The sequence below is a fragment of the Crocodylus porosus genome, unplaced genomic scaffold, assembly GCF_001723895.1.
Source record: "Crocodylus porosus isolate Cpor-Errol unplaced genomic scaffold, CroPor_comp1, whole genome shotgun sequence".
Taxonomy (NCBI): Eukaryota; Metazoa; Chordata; order Crocodylia; family Crocodylidae; genus Crocodylus; species Crocodylus porosus.
The window spans coordinates 47,088,532-47,105,967 of NW_017728951.1; positions in this window are offsets into that span (position 1 = coordinate 47,088,532).

Sequence of the window (17,436 nt, forward strand, 5' to 3'; positions counted from 1 at the left end):
TAAGTTATGAGGCAGAGGCTTGTGTTTTGTATTTGTTGTTTATACTGGGTAAGGCTATAAGGGGATGGAGGAGGCCTCATAGGAGAGCCATGATAGTGTGGGAGCCCCAGCCCTGGGCGCAGGCCGCTAGAAGGCCCCAGCAAGAAAGTGGGCAAAAGAGACAGATTAACGTCCAACCCATCAGTGAGGCTTGGGGCGTGGTACAGGGGTGGTTGGAGCCACGCATAGCCCATGAGGCGGGGGTGTACCTGAACACCCGTACCAAACACTGGTTCAGCATACTGCAGGAACGGTAGCCAAGAGGACAAAGGGCAGCTTCCCTATGATTTAGAACATCAAAGACGTGGCGGGCGAGATTCTGAGGGTGCTTGGAGTACTCTTGGCACGGTACAGAGAGGGGACCCAGGGGCAGCACAGCGACCCTACGGCTCCCGTCCTGCTGTACAGATAATTAAGAGCACGTATAGACATTAGATCAATCTAAATGTACAATAATACAGGCATGCAGAGTGCTTAAATTGCCTAAAAAATGACTTGCCCAATTTAAGTTAGTTCACCTATATAGGTGAACTATCTTAAAGGCTAGGGACAGACATTCAAAAAGCCTAAGCCTGAATTGATTCAGTCTTTGCAGGTTAGTCTAACCTGGCTAGGCTAAATTGGTTTGTAACTGTACAGACATCCGAGACATGCAGGCACGTGCTTACAGTGGCTCAGGCTAGAAGCCAGGGGGCACTAGAGCAGCCTTCCTATCCATTCCACAGTGCTGAGCCAAGTGGGTGTGGCCAGGCCTCAGCAGGACTCTCTGATTAGAGAGGTCTGTCTGCAGCATCCCAGGCTTTTCTCTGCTCAGGGGACAGGAGTGTTATCAGACTCCAGGCTTGCACTCTGAGGCAAGGGAGGGGTGTCTGTAGTACATGCATTTGCTGATGATACAGAACTTTTCAATCTCCCTCCCTGCTTCTTTATACTGTCAGCAGCAAACTGACAGGTGAGCAAGCAGGGGGCTGATAACAGTGTTTATCACCCCATCAGCAAAACAATAGCCTCTATCAGCGGTTCTTAAACATCTCTTTCCAGGGAAGGAAGGAAGTACCTTACCAGCTGATCTGTTGATTGGCTTCAAAAAGCATTAAGTGGGCATTGTGCTGTCTGCCTGTCCCACTGAAGTTAGACACATACATATGGACACCTCTCAGCATTAGCTAGCATACCACATGCCTAGGGTCTGTGGGGCTGGGGTCCATGCTGTAGGAGATGGGAGGGGGGATCCCTGCTTGAGCAGCGAGGTGGGGTGGGGCAGGGGGAAAGCCAGGCAGACCCTGCTGTGCCTGCAGCCTCTGCCAGAGCTCTGGCTAGGGAGCAAGGGAGTGGGGTGGGGCCAGCTCTGCTGTGAAGCAGAAAGCCCCACCCAGCTCGGAGAGCACACTGAGCTGCTGGGGGTGTCTGGTTTATCTTAAACCAGCAAGGGGTCTGGGATAAACATTGCATAAACCAGTTTGAGCCAAATCACTTAAGTCTGATAAACCAGGTTTATCTCAAACTGGTTTCAGCCATTTTCAAACTGGTTTATGTGCACTGAATGTCTGTTCTGTTACAAGTTTAGACCACTTTCTGATCACTTAAACTGATCTTTGTGTCATTTCTGTCCTTAGCCAAATTAAGATTGGGCTAACACTCTAAAAAGGGTTAACCCAGCTCATGAACACTTGCAAGCATTTTCAGTGAAGTCTCAGGGTTGGAAAAGCCCAGCTGTTCACCCCACCCTCAGGGCTGATCTATTCCTGCCACCAGCAGGAATGGTCTGGTTTTAGACCATTGACCTCCACCTCTACTAGTGGGCACCTTCCCACCAACTCTCTCACTGTACCCATTAGCCCTATGCTGCCTGCCCCTCCTGCCATCCTGAGTTACTTACCTCAGACTCCCCACATGTTTCCTGGGAACAGCAGATGGCTGCACACAGAACTCCCATGAGCAGCAAACTACTGCAGGCACCACTCCCAGTCTAGGTGTGGGCAACTTAAACTAATGCTTGTTCACACCCCAAGAGCCCTGAGCAAAGTATTGTATAACAAATCCCTTGAAGCTTCTTCAGTGTGAACTTCATTGCAAACAAGCAAGACAGATAAATTTCATGGGACAATTCACTTAGTATCCTGATTTTTTTTTTTCTTTAAAAGGGTGCGGGGGAAACAGGGCTTGGGATAGAAAACATGGCTTCAGCTCCAAACTGGTTAAGACCTGGCTGTTTCCACTGAATTTAACAAACAAAACTGTAATAGAGGGAATCAATTAACAACACAAGAAGGTCTATATGAAGTCACAAAACTTCCTATATTTCTACCAGAGTATAGCAGAGTATACGTTAGGGCCCGGGGTGGCTATGACACACTCTGGTGGCCACACAGCTCCTGCCCCACTCCAGCTCTGTAGATACCCTCCCTTTTCTCCCACACCTTGATTCACTTTATCTATAAAAAGGAAGGTTTCTCTAGAGCCCCAGATCAAGCCCTTGACTCTTCTGGCCAGCAGGTCCCCCAGGGTACTTGTTGCCTTAAGGGCTATTCATGGCTTCCTTCTGCCCCTACAACCATACTCATGCCTTGTGGATATTACCAGTTATCAATTCCTTGTTAGGGCCACCATCTTCCTGGGTCAGCCCCTTTTGTTTGACTGGATCTCTCCCAACCTAGGTCCTCTGCATTCAACTTGGTTTTCAGGCACCAGTCCCTGTCACACCCCCTCTTTGACTGTGAGCCACATGCCCTGGCTTCACTTGTTTCAGCCTCTGGGCCCCTGGCCCTGTCTGGCTTCTGCCCAGGCTAGGCTTCAGTCCCTCTCTTGGCTTCAGCCCCCTTTGGCATAAGCTTGGTTTGTGTTCTGAGCCCTAGCCCTTGGCAGGGCTCAAAACATTGGTGTGCCCCAGCCACTTTGGCCTCCTTCTAACCACTTCTATTCCACTGGTGTAAAGCTTAAAAACATAAGTCCACTGGCTAGAATTAAATGTCCCCACATTGGGTCCTATTCCCTGCAAGCCTCTTACTTGCATTCCCCAGGGCAGCTCAAGTGCTAGGCAGTCCCTTTCCTGTAGCCATCCTGCTCAGGAGCTCCTCTCCCTACTACCTGCAGGGCCAAGCTGCCTTCCTTTGCTCAGACCCTGAGCTTTATATGCCTCTCAAACCTTACACCTTCAGTCAAGTGGCTTGCTAGCCCTGGCGCAGCTGCCTCTTTCATTCTAATGGGCCATTTACTGTTACTACCCTGGCTGCCATAGCAGGATCTTTGTTTCAGCAGGGTTCTGCCCTATCACTGTATTGCTGGGCAGCTAGCCCAGCAGTAGGCACTCCCAGCTTGTGAGTCCCTGGCTCTCTTCCCCTGCAACCAACCCATCATGAGCTGTCTTTCCCCCTGCCTAAGGCCCCTGCTCCTGCTTCTCCCTTCAGTAGCAGGAGCCCTCTGGCTCCCTGTAACACAGAGACACTAAAAAAAGACAATAGACAAGTGAGAGAGCAGTTTTGTAGGAGAAAAGAAGAGGTTCTCCTGAAAAAGCAGCATTTAAGTACTTACTGTAGGGTCACACACATCTTTTTTTTTGGTAACTAGAGGTACTTAGCTTTTTCAGTGTGAAATCAGGAAAACACAGACACAGGGCAGGATAATTTTGAAGACCAGAGTCCCTGGCACACATTATTTTTCTGTTGCAATTAAGGTGTTAATCATGCAGAAATAACAATTGGCTACATGTTCAAAGAATTTATGGTGCCAAAAAATCACAATCCAGGCACAAAGATATTACTTGAAAAATGTGTACTGTCATTGTGGTTGGTTTGTATGGCATGATAACTTAAATGTGTTACATGCCACACTTGAGCCACCCAGGGCTGGGGCCTCAGAGCAGTCTTGATCAGCTATTTGCTGGCAGGGACCACGTTGTACTCAAGCCCCTGGGTAGTCCTTGCCAGTTGATAGCTGATTGGGACTGTTTCGGGGCTTGAGTCTCAGGAAAGTCATCCCAGCTGAGGAGTGAGCCTTAGGGCTGTCCTGATCTCCCGTCAGCTGAGAGGGACCACCTGGGGGCTCAAGTCCTGGGTGGTCCCTGTCAGCTAATGGCTGATTGGGATGATCCTGGAACTCAAACCTCAAGACTGTCCTGATCAGCTGATTGTTGGCTAGCAGGAACCACTCCAGGACTGGAACCCCAGGGCAATCCCTATCAGCCAGTTGCAGATTGGGACTGTCCCAGAGTGAAAGTCCCAGGGCAGTCCCAATCTTCTGATGATCAACTGATTGTTGGCTGGCTTTGGGGACCACAGGAAGGCTTAAGTGGCCCTGTGGGTCCCCAGAGCCAGCCAATGATCAGCTGATTGTCAGGCACCCAACCTGCCAGTGCAGCTAAAGCCTGGGATTGTGATACCAGCTTCCCCTTGAATTGGCAATATAGTATGATTATAATCTGATGCTGGATCCCACAATCACACCTCCTGCCATGCATGTATGGCATGGCAGGGACTGTGATTGTTGGGAGCACACATCAAATCCTATCAAGCCTTTGACTGCTTGCATGTCAGAAGCATAGGTGGTTCAGAGAAGCATAAACAATTGAAAGCTTTGTTTTCCTGTCCTAAGTTTACCTTGCCATACAATCTGCTTATTTTTGGTAAGAGTATGCATACTAGATTGACCTGGATGATCAGGTCCTATATTCTGCCACATATGGTAAATACTTAGCTAGTTAAGTAATGTTGTATACAAAGGGTAAACTTCTATTGTGATCTCCAACTAAACCATAAAGGAGTATCAGGTTAACTAATAATTCTTCTAGAAGTACCTGGAAGATGTCAGTGAAAGCTAGATACATGTAGAAGAAAAGATCCTGAAAAGTGAGTTAAAGTGAATGGAAATACAACCAAGGGCAGAATTAGTCTCTAAGCATTCATTATATTTGCAAAATGGAAATACATAACTGTTACCTTGATGGTCAATGTGTTAGTCTTGCCTGCATATATAACATAGTATAGATTGACCTTCCTCATATAATTGACAAAAGGGTATTCCATTAAAAGTAAAAGCTTTTTTATTTCATTTTCTTTCTTTTTCTTTCTTTTTTTTAAAGCCCATCCTTTTAGTGACCATGTCAGGGCCAGGGTTGTGCAAGCAGCAGGAACCACAGCTAACAGCCTAGAGGTCACGAGTTTGAGGCCATAACAGAAGTGTTCCTGGTGCAGCCCTGTCAGATTCCAACAAATCTGTGAATTCTGCTAAATACCTTGTCACAAAGATACAAAAAGGGAAATAAGTGACCATGTATGCAGTAAGCTCACTAACTTTTCATGCACCTCTTTATTCCTTAGCTGTTTTCCTCAGAAGTCAGTCTCCTGATTTTTCTTGTTTATCAACAGTTGTCTACTACAATCTCCTGATATTTCGTCTTTATTTATTTAAAGAACTGGTAAGATTCTTGTTGTCTGAACTATTCATTGTCTTAGATTATAAATATACTCTAACATAAATTGTTGTGGGCTTAGAGAGTGTCTTTTGCCTTTTAATGACAGACAACATAATATAAATAATACCAACAATGCTAGAATTCTTGGGGATATGAAGGATACATTATTAATATAGAAAGAGTCTCAGGTAATATAGAATAGGTTGAGCCAAATGCAGCTTGGTTTTATCTGCTGCTATTAAATGAGCTCTCTCTCGTCTCAGTTGGATTTGTCTACCTAGGTATCACTGGCCTTCACTGCAGTCAGCATTCCAAACATGGAAAAATACAGTATAATGACAAAAAAGAATAACTTACAAGCTATGAGAGCCGAGTTTCTCAAGACAAAATATTAGCAATGGGCTTTTAGGGTGAGGAATGAAATTGGTACAGCAGTGAAGAGATGGAGAAGAATTTACTGAGACTGCTGTTTCAAAGGGTAAGTATCTCTCTTGTGCCCTTTTGTGCATATCAGTATGAGTAGTCTGTATTCAAAGAATTGATCACGGGACAAAGAGCCTTTCATCTCTAGGTCACAGGTTCATATCTGGCCATTATTTGAAATTCATTTTCCTTTAATAATCACTGAGTAGCCTGTCTGACAAAATGAGTTGGTCTCAGTCCAGTTTCCAGTAGACAGCTGCCTGTATCACATAAACCACCATCATAATTAGCACTTAGTTAACATTTTGTTGGCAGCCTGACCAAAAGGGTAAAAGGTTGAAGAGATATGGAGATAGAACTACTATGTCATTCCTACAGGCCTTTTCAGGTAAGAGAAGACGGGGAAAATAACAGAACATAACTTTAATTTTTCAGATCTGGCAACATGGAACGTTTTACAAACAATGCAATTTTCCTTTATAAACATGAATAGCTAATAAGCCCCTTTACTCTGAGGAACTGATCTGATCTTGGCTGCTGAGAGTTCTCTGGCATGGAGGAGTTCTCAGCTAGTGCAGAGGTGACAGTTCTATGCCACTCCTCTATTACCTGCACCTCAGGCGTAGGGGCAGAGCAGGTATAGTCAAAGCACCACTCTGTCCTGATAGTCTTATGTGGTAGACTATAATTTATGGACTGTTATCAGGATATGCAATTTAGAGTAATCAACAAGCTGCTCAGAATTCTGCTATGGATGGAGGGACATCATAAAACAACCCAGAAAAAGAGAGACATGCAACCAGTTCCTCTTCCATACAGCATCACAATAGCCAGATGAGTAATTATACGTAAGTCATGAACTTTTAAAGAGTTTAAATAGGTGACAAATAGCAAAAAGAAAAAGATTGATCAGAAGTACATTGAAAGTAGTAGATAAGAATAAATATTTTGCCCAGTGTTTTTTAAATGTTAATGGTTTCTTTTTTATCTTAAAATTAGTTGTATATAACAAGTAAAACACATCCACACATGGCTTCATTCTTATAATCTTTTAATTTTATTTTCTAGAATTTTACTGGAAATTTGTATTTTATTTAGATCTTATAAAAATGCCAGATTGACTTCAAATTTAAATATGTATTGTGAAACAGCTGAGTTAGGATTTTAAAAGATAAATAGAGTACTTAGCCACACAATTCCCTATCATTTCATTAGCCTTGCAGTTAACTCTCTTAGTGTACTTTGAAAATCTCAGCTCTAGACCCTTTTCCTGTATTCTGTATGGTGCTTTGTCCTGCTTGGTTTGACAGTCTGCTGCTGCTTCAAAGGCCTCTATCATTTTCCATCCAAGCTTTCTAACTTTACATCTAATCAAAGTATGCATCTTAGTGTGTGTGCATATGTGTATGTGAGACAAACATACTAAACCAAATAATGGCCTTGTAAAAGGTTTTATAGCACTTGGAGAATTTACACTTGGATTTCTTCCAGGAATCGAATGTCTGAATGAGACAAAGCATAAAGATTCACCCATTGTAACATATTTTTTTCCTGGCTGACTTTTTTAAAAATTTAAATGATAAAGACAGTACTTTGAAGAATGATTAAGTGACTACAGAGGAAGTAGATTCTGAAGTAAGATTTCTAGACAGAAATACTGAAGTGTGTGTGTGATGTATGTACATATTTGTATGTTTCTTTTGGAGAACTATAAATGATAGGTCATCAACTTTCTGAATTGCTTTGATATTTGCCTAAATTGGGCTGCACCTCTCAGAAGATGGAACAAGCAAATATCTTGTGAGATTTAAAATTATTTTCTTTAGCATGAAACACATTTTTACTATTCCCAGCACTTATCGCCCCTCCCACCCCACACACACTCCCAACACTCCCATCATCCCTGTCTTGTTTTCCCTCTGCTTTTGATGAAGCCAGTTCAACTATTTTTTCAAAGGCCAATATACCCTCCTCCAAGCCTTTGTCATGTGGGGATTACATGATTTGCATATGTGTCATTACTCCCCTCAAAAACCAAAGTAGATTCTACTTCAACAGTCCTTTTATTTATTGGGGGTTCCCAGCAAGAGGCAGTACTTTTAGATGTACCCTTCTGGGTTGTTTCAAGTTGTTAATATTGGTTTCTAAAGCCTAATATAAAGACTTGGGACCATTCTGTACCACCACAGTTGATGTCAGTGCATGACCCCAAAGCTGGGCTTTACTTAATATAAAAACAAAGGTCTTTGCATTGGGTATCTCCTCTGAAGGACATTTCTCCTCTGTTACTATTCCATGCATGTTGCAGATGTCTTTAGCTCATGCTTCTACCCATCTGAAAGGGGGCTGGTAGGAGCCACTTAAATGAGAAGTGGGTTTTGTTTTGTTTTTTTGATGATGATGCGAGGGGCACACTCAGTTACTTAGCTTGATCAGTATTTACTTCTCTGTGGCACAACTAGCCTGCTATCTGATTTGGTCTTAAGTGATGTTGGGGTAACCAGAGCAGCAAGTCGCTACTCATTAGCTGTTTTATGAATTGATCAGGAGCTGGAGCCAATGCTAATTAATGTTAACAGAAAGACTGCCCTAAGCTTTGGATCAGGCCTTAATACTTAAAAATGTGCCTTTCAGTTATGACTAAAGAAAATGCAACATGTTTTGATCATGCTTCTGAAATCTCTCACATCATGATCTAACAGGAAGTGTTCCTGACCAAAGGAAGCAGCAGGAATAGGCAAAAGTATAATGGCCATACTTAAAATGCTTTACTAGTGCCTTTTCCTTATTAAATTGATGTGTCTGCCAACATCTTGTGTTTTGCTTGGGTAAGCACTACCAAATGGGGCAGACTTTGAGATGCCCTATATAACTTCAGATAAACTGTGAACATTTGGAATTAATTGAAGTGGAAAGAAAGCGTGCCTTTCTTTAGTGATGTGATCTGGTTTATATTAGAATGGAATCTCTGAGATTCAGAATCTATTTCTCTAACAAACATTGGCTGCTGTAAGAAATGTATCATTCATGTTCATTTTGTATGTGAAAAAAACCCTATGTATTGGCAAACCTGTAGTACTTAAACTTGTTGAGGAAGTTTAGTTAGTTGTAAGAGAACGAGACATCATTCCTTTCTTGTATTTCTCTTATTTTGTCCAGGTTAGTGTGGTCAATGGAAGCCATAATCCCATAGAACCTGCTATAGATGCTTTGATCATATGCTGCAAGTAAATTGGCAGCTGTTTCCATTTGTCATTGTTTCCAGTTTCCCATTTTCAGTTTCCTATTTTCAACCCATCTATCTCTAGAACCACTGGGTCAAACAGATTGTGTCCTCTGACTTCCAGCCATACAGAATATTTAGGAAGTTGTTCCTTAGATCCCCATCCTCCATTCCTACACTGTTTATTTACTTTAGTTAGAGGAGTGGTGGTGAGGTTCACTGACACATTGTCGAATGTGGAGTTCTGAGTATTTTAGGCATGCAGGGAGCAATAATGGAGATTTTTCCATAGGTAATAGTGATGGGGAGGAGTCGGTCTGTGAGTAGAGAACTGATTGTGCACCATAAGTGCCAGTTAGTAAAAATACTAAAATCTACCTTTGTGTTGACTAGAAGTGTCACACTGCCATTCATAGGTACTAAAAGTCTTCAGATTTTCTACAGAACTATTATAAAACAAGAAACAGTGATGCAAAAATCCCAAATTAATCCTCTAGTTTACTCAACCTCAACCTGGAGGTCCAGGTCCATTACTTTCCTTGAACCTCAAGGAAAATGCCAGCAATGGTGCCCATTGTAGTGATTTTTGGCCAAGACTGTCAACTTACTTCCCAAACCTCATCAAAATGTGTAATAGCATTCACTTGGGCCTAACCTTGGGCAAGATTAAACCGTCAACCAGACAAGGCTCCTTACTCTTGATCTTCCCTCATGAAACCTATGTACAGGATTTCCAGTCCAAGAAATTGTTTTACAGACAACTGACAAATTTGTACTGACATACATCTTTACTTTCAGTAAAAAAATAAATATTTTTGCTTGAGTTGGCAGCCCTGTGTGACTGCATCCATTGATTTACACCCCACTGCCACCATTGCAAGAGTCCCCTAGTTACCCAACACGTTGACACCCCCAACTGCACCCCATACCATGCAATCCCCCAGCCCACACTTCAGCCTCACCCCTATTCCCTCTGTTCTGGCATGGACCCTTACCCATTGCCTCTCCCCTCCCAGACCACAGCTCCACCACACTGTCCGTCTTCTTGTATCTTTGATGTGAGAGGCAGAGATGGGACATAGGGACCCAGCAGCTGCATATTGCTAGAGAGGGGGCAAGACCCTAGCAGGATCTGAGTACTGGCCTGACAATTTCAATGCATGCAAGGTGCTGCACTCCCATGAAGACAGTAGGTGGCACTGTTGTCCATCTGTCGTTCAGTGCTGCTCCACCTTTTTTTCTTGGGAAGGAGGTTAAAGTTGCCGTGGCTCCCTGTTTTTATGGAGGGCAAAATGTTTTTATGAATTTTTATGGAGAAGCATTTTTAGGCTGGTTTTTACAACATATCTGTAAATTTATGGACAGTCAGCAACCCTGCTTATGTACTCCGAGTGTATTTGAATTTGGCGGCATTGCAAAACAAATTTCTTAGACAAACTGTTTCTTATTCTGAACAAAATTACCATTTTGCCTTCTGAAAGCCAAAAGGAGGACAGTTATACTTCTGGAATAAATGCATGTAATAGATCTTTTAAAGAGTTTAAAACTTATTGAAGAAGACCAGGAAAAAATGAAATACAAAATATGAAACTAGTAATATGACCTAACCATGGTTGGTTCTCATTCTTCAAAGAAATGACTCACATAGGGCCATTAAATGGTATAATTTTAAGCTTATTGTATGGTAAGTTGTGGATTTTTGTCCCATGTATATCTTTATCCACATACAGGGTGCTCTCATAATCTCTCTGTTCTTCACCCAGTAAAACAAGTTGCAGCTTAGGGGGACTTTCTCTTATGATTCTGAGAGAGAAACAGAATTGTTCAGATACAGTACATAGTTGCCCAAGGATTTCCACAGAACCCTGTTGTGCTGTGTATGGTTCTGGGGGAAAGTGCCAAGAAAGAATTAGTCGTTCAATATTTCAATGAATTCGGTCTCCTAGGGGTATGAATTTCCATACTATCAAAAATGCCTTCCACAGAAATGACTAACACTGAATCAACTTTGAGTGATCCTTTTCTCCACCCCTTACAAATCACATAAACAATTGGTTTTGGCTTGTTTTTTTGTCTGTCTATTTTTTTCATTTCCAATGACAAGTTTTCCCAATAGCTTGGCAAATGCTGCAGTATTATATTTGCCAAAAGTTCGCTTCAAGAAACCAAGTAATTCCTGGCTTCAAAGCTACTGTCTTCTACTGTACAAAAAACCCACAAGTGCTATCTAGGTGCTATTTTATAATTGGTCATGCTGCATCCTGAAAGAAACAGTACCAGTAAACTAGCATGTGGATGACATGCTTCCTACTATCCATAGAGGTTTTAGTTTTGTAATGGAGAATTCAAGCTTTCAACACAGGTGATGGAAGGTTTAAAGGAGAAATGAATCTCTCCAGGGTAAATAAGAATTATTGAGACTGCATTTACAAAATGGTCCCTCTTAGACATGGCACATGTGTATTATATCATTTGAAGCTTGATTACCAGTTCCATACTCAAAATAATCTGCCTCTTTGTAGACACTCACTGTCCATTTTAATGCTGTGTAAAATCAACCCATTGAAAGAAAAAGCATAGCTCGGGAAGAGTGCATACAGCCACTTTGCTATAATCCCCTATACTCAAAAGCAACAGAATCTGTGACGGGGTGTAAGGCTTATGAAGCGGAGGGCGGCGATGCCGAGCTTCCATGAACATTTTGGCCATTAATCTCAGCTTTTGGGACTTCCAAAATGTTGGCAAGCAGAGCTCCAGCTGGCCTGGGGACCACTGCTTCTCCATGAGCAGGTAAATAGGCCAGATGGTCTCTAATTTTACTACTGTTTCTCGTATGGATGATGAGTCCTGATCTCCAGTGAGCAATACACCTTCCAAACTCTGAACATTTTGTTCACCTTTTGACCACACAGAAACAATGTAATTATTAAAGAAGCAGTAAAATTATTAGAGCTGCAGCCAAAAGAAAATGAGGCAAAGAAAAATCAGTAAAGATCAGCCTGATTTTCTGTTAGTGTAGTGTAATAGCAAGACACAAAAATCCATTTTCACCAGCAGCAGTTGTACTGGGTTTGCTATCAACCAAAACACCTTCCTCCTCTCCCCTCTACCTCCCCCCCCCACACCCTTACCTTCTTCAAAACACAGCATGAAATTGCTTTTTTTTCGCTGCTTTAGCTCCTAGTAAAAGACCCTCAAAACTTAAAGCAAATGTGAGAATGAGGAGGTCAAGGTATTGAATGCCGTCTGCTGTAATAAATTGGCTGAGGGATGAGTCTACTCTGGCAGTAAGTAGCATTCAGAATCATAACAGGGTAGGTAAGTAAGGGAGTGTTAGAGCATAATTTGCCACCTTGCAAAAATATATAGGATGTGATTATGCAGCTTTCACTGATGCTGGTGAGCATTCACATGAATTGTCCTGTAGAAATCAGGCTAGTTCAGGATATCATGGTGTACAAAATCAGCTGTGCTTAGAACATAGAAATCACTATTTAAACAACAATTTTGGACTCAGGGATGTTGCTGTCTTTTTGGTGAAGAAAAGGGGAAGGGAAATTCAGGGATGTTGCAGATTTTGATTATGTTTTTGTTGAGGGAAGGAGATTTTTGTTGAGGGAACAAGATAAAGAAAGGCATTTTGTACTGAAGTTTGGGCACAGCAGGAAGGGTGTGGGGTTGGGGTTGATTTTTTTGGGAAGAGGAGGATATGGAAAGATGGGTGTAAGTGGCATGAATGGGCTACAACTCATATCTCAGATTTTATTTGTCATTGTTTTGGAAAGAATCTACAAATGCGAGATGAGTAAAACAGCAGGGGAAAGGAGAAAAATAGGAATAATTATCCCCACAAATTGCAAGTTCCCAATCATACCTCCCTAAAAAGAAAGCTCCCAAGGGCAAGACAGGCAATATGATACATTCTCAAAGGGTTGAAGTGTTGCGGTGTTAGTAAAATAATAATTGGAGGAACAGGTGCAGCTGAATCTCCTTTCCCAAGCTATAAAGCCTCTGGGACTATAATGGACCGTCTATTACTATAAAACTACATCCACGCTAGTCATGGGAGGATGATCAAGTCCCAGATGCCCTAACTATTGCCAGTCTGACTGAAGGTAATAGTGGGTTTCTCTTACTTCCAGAAAGAGGCTGGGTCCTTAGCTTTTCTGTATTCATAACAGAGGAAGCAGCAGCAGCAGTAGACACTAGCAGTTTTGAAGTGGACACCAATGCCAAATAAACAACAGCAATAGCATCTTTCTTCATTGTTTCTATGGTACTGATTATCCAACAGCAGAAAGCACAGGTGGAGCCAATGGCCAGCCTTGGGTCAAGCATGGGTTGCTTTCAGGGCTGGCATTGTGTTCCAACTTCAACACTTACATGTGCAATCTCATGAAGTGTTGCCGGCTGGGAGGCACTCAAGGATTTTTTTAGGAAGCCTCAGAGAGGTGGGAGAAGCAAGACTAGTTCTGATTCTGCAATGGAAAACAGGCCATTAAATATCTAATACATAGTTTCAGACACATAACAAAATTAGGTGGAATGTGAGGAGTCAGCCTCACCCCTTTTCAGGAGGTAAATGGCTGCAAAGAGAGAACTTCCAATCCAGCTGCTAAAACCCAGGTATCAAGGACTGGGCAGATTAATGGCAGCTGCAAGGTGAAGCACTTTGCCAAAAGTAGTCTGAACTTTTACATAGTAATAGGCTAAGGATTTTCAGGAGCCATTCTGTAAAAAGATTTAGCTTTATTCAGCCAGATGTGACATCTCTTAACCTGCACATTGTGCAGCAACGTTTGAAAAAGCAAGCCAATGTATTAAGTTCAAGTGACACACAAGCAATTGTAGAGTATCAATTGTAAAACATCTTGCTTCTAACTCTATTTGTTTGCTTGCCTTGAAAATGTTTTCAAGTGAAGGTTCTCAGTCAGCTGCAGACCAAATATTATTGATATATGCTCGTGAGAAGTATTTTTTTAAGGCTGTTTCTGTCTTAACAGTAAGTGATGGCCTCTGGTTTCAGGAATGGATTGTCAGGTCATCTTCTTCATCCTGGATTTTTTAATTCAGTAATTAAGGATACTGACATGGTAAGCTTATCCACCTGCTGGCTTCTAGGATATATGCAACATCATCCCATGTAGCAGTACACTTAGGGTACCAGTGTTTATATGCATAGGATACTCATGAGAATACTCAAGGCAATGCAGTTTTCTGTTTTGCTAGCCAGCAAATTTTCTTTGCTTTCTCAAGTGCCCCTGAGTTTTATTAATTTACAAACTCTCATTTCTACTAGGAAGTAAACTAAGAAGAGCCATTACAAACAGATCCTTCTCCTTTAAGATCCTTGTGAGTCTTTGAGAGATGACATTTTCACTGTTTAGGGAAGCAACATGCCAGATCCTCAGCTGCTGTAAGCATTCAGAGCTCTGCTAGCATCAGTAGAACTGCACCCATTTACAGTATCTGGAACACCCCACCAATATAAGTGGCTAAAGCCATTTTCTTGGCCCAGAAAGGATGGTGGTGATGTCATTTTTCCACACGCTGTCAGTTGGATTAACTTCTTGTTCTCTCTGTTCCCTTCATGAAAGGAAGCTCTCACTTTCATCTAGAAAGCATTGCTACTTGCCTGTTGCCAGGGATGAATCCAGGATTTGGCAAAGGGAGAGAACAAGACGTTCCACTCCTGCCTTCCCCTGATTTAAGCCTCCTTCCCCCTCCATCCACTGGAGCAGACAGACCATGCCATGAGAGCCTCTGGGGACTTTTTAAAAAATCCCCAATGCACATAAGATTTCCCCACCACCACCAACAACCCTTCCCTGTGCCTGGTGAGACCAGGCAGGATGGGGGAACCCCCTCCCATCACCACTGCTGTCAGATTATGTTCCCAGCTGAGTACACCCCTACACAACCTGGCAGGAACAGCTTTCAAGCTTCCCCCACCCCTGGGATAGTGAGGAAAGCAGCAGCCATAAGTAAGGGAGGAGAGGAAGGTGAGGGGACATGCCTTCGAGCATGGCAGGTAAGGAAAGGGGAGCAGAATCTTACATGATTTGGGGATTTTAAAAAGTCCCCTGGAGCACCATGGCATGGTCCAGTCCAAAAGGAGGGTGCAGCTGTGCCACTGCATGCCCTCTGAATCAGCCCCTAGGTGTTGAGGTTCCAGGTAAAAGGTGGTCAGGAGGGCAGCACGGAGGAAGTTTGGGGGGGGGCTATAGCCACCCCAAAAATTGCATTAGCCTCCCCATAGGCACCTCTACCAGCAACACCCCTGTCCACTCCCAACACTTCTCCCCTGGGCTGCTGCCAACTGCCAGGCACAACTGAACCTGCCCTACTCCCATCTGCAGCCTGCAGAAGTGTGGTGCACCTAGCCCAGCCCGGCCTGCGGGGCCTATATACCACCTTTGTCTGGGGATACAAAGACAGACAGACAGATGGACAGACAAACTATGTGTAGATGGACCAGTGGATGGAAGGGCTGTCCCCCCAACTTTCTGTCTAGTCCATCTCAGCCCCACACTGAGAAAAGGCTGGTGCCACCCCTGATGGCCAGACATGAGAGTCAGAGGGAGTTGGTTCTTTCAGTGTAGAAATTACTTCCTCCTTTAACTTCATTCAAGAAGCATGAAGTAAATATGGTTTGAAGGCTGCTGATGTCATGTATTGGTGCAAACCAGCCAGTTTTTCTTTTTATTATTATTATTTATCTTATAATGCATTTCTTCCCCTTCCCCAACCATTTCTGACTTTTTTTTCTCCCTCTGTATTCCATATAGAGAAGTGTAAGTGAGCTCAAAATTAGGATTAGGTTTAAGCATTTTTATTTTTGGTGGCAAGTTTTTGGTTTTGGATATCCATTGTTTTATAATTACTAGGTTTGTATTAATTTTTACTTTTGTGTATTGTATGATTGTCACTTTTGTATTGATTTTTGTTGTTTCATATGGGTATTGTATGATTTAGGCCTGTGTTTGTAAGTGAGCCAAAGTCATGTCAAGTTTCCATTTTATATGTCAAGCCTCCAGCTTCTGTCCTCTGCCTGGGCATCCCATGTTGCAACAATATGATTCATTGTACCCCTCCCATGTAAATTGATTCCTGGATGAATGAGAAACAATGGTAGCAGGCCTCTGCTGAATGGCCTGTAATGACTGGGCCACCACCTTGCATTGATTCATCCAGGAACTATTGGACCTCACCCAGGAAAAGAGACAAGGCCAGCATTTGAAAAATGAAAAACCCTACAGAACCAGCAACTCTACCATTGTACCATACCATTACAGACACCCAAAATTGCACATCCCTCCATAGAGCACACATGCTCAGTGCACCAGGGGCTGACCCTTGCCTGGCCATGCCTCCTGTCACTAGGGTCACACACGGTCTTCCCCTATAAAGAGGGGCAGTGAAGACAGACCCAGTGGGAACGCCATTTCCATCCAGACCAGACCAGCTTCATTTCACCTATCCACCCCGGAGGCCCCCAGCAACCCCCTCTGGACAACACCGAGCTGAAGGAAACCCCAACTGGCTATGGAGGATCAACTTCCAGCCTGGGATAGGTAGATATTACCTGCATACCTCCTCCTACAATTTGGACTCTTTCTCTGTCTCCTCCTGGACTTCGGTGGACTTCAACCCCTGCACCTCTCTAACCCCTGCTGCCATTGTGTGTGGGTGTGGGTGCAAGGGAACCAACTTGGCATTGTGTCACCATCTCCCCTGATCAATAAAACCACTGTCATCTGCAACCCCAAGCTGAGTCATATTTTACTGAATCCCAGTCCCTTCCCTACCTTAAATTCCAGCCTCATTCTCTCCCTCTCTCAGTTCCAGTTCCCCACTCTCTGCTAGTTTCCCCATCTCCTCCCAATTCCATCTCCCCTCTTCTGCCACGTCTCAGCCTCTCCTTGCTTCCCTGCTGTCCCTGCTGCTTTTCCTGTGATTTTTTTCCCTGCCTGTTTCTCTGTTTTCAGGCTTCCCCTGCAGCTTCCCAGCTCCTATTAGCAGTTCTGCAGTTCTCTCCAGCTTCCAGCACCTACTGCCACTCCTTTAGCTCCTCCAGAGCCATCCTCTGGCTCCTCACACCCAGAGCCCCTCTTTTTAACACCCACACTTTCCTTTTAGTTCTGTTGCTGGCACAAGGTGCCCAAGGGAGGCAACAATTGGGTTCGTTGCCCGGTATGTGTCGCGCCAATAAACACGCTGGGGGGAGAAGTAGACAGAGTTTATTTGAGCTCAAGTAAAAGGCGCAGGGAGACTGTATGGTCTCAAATCCCGCGCGCCTAGCCCTGCAACAGTGTATATTTATATCCTGGTCATTTTCTGC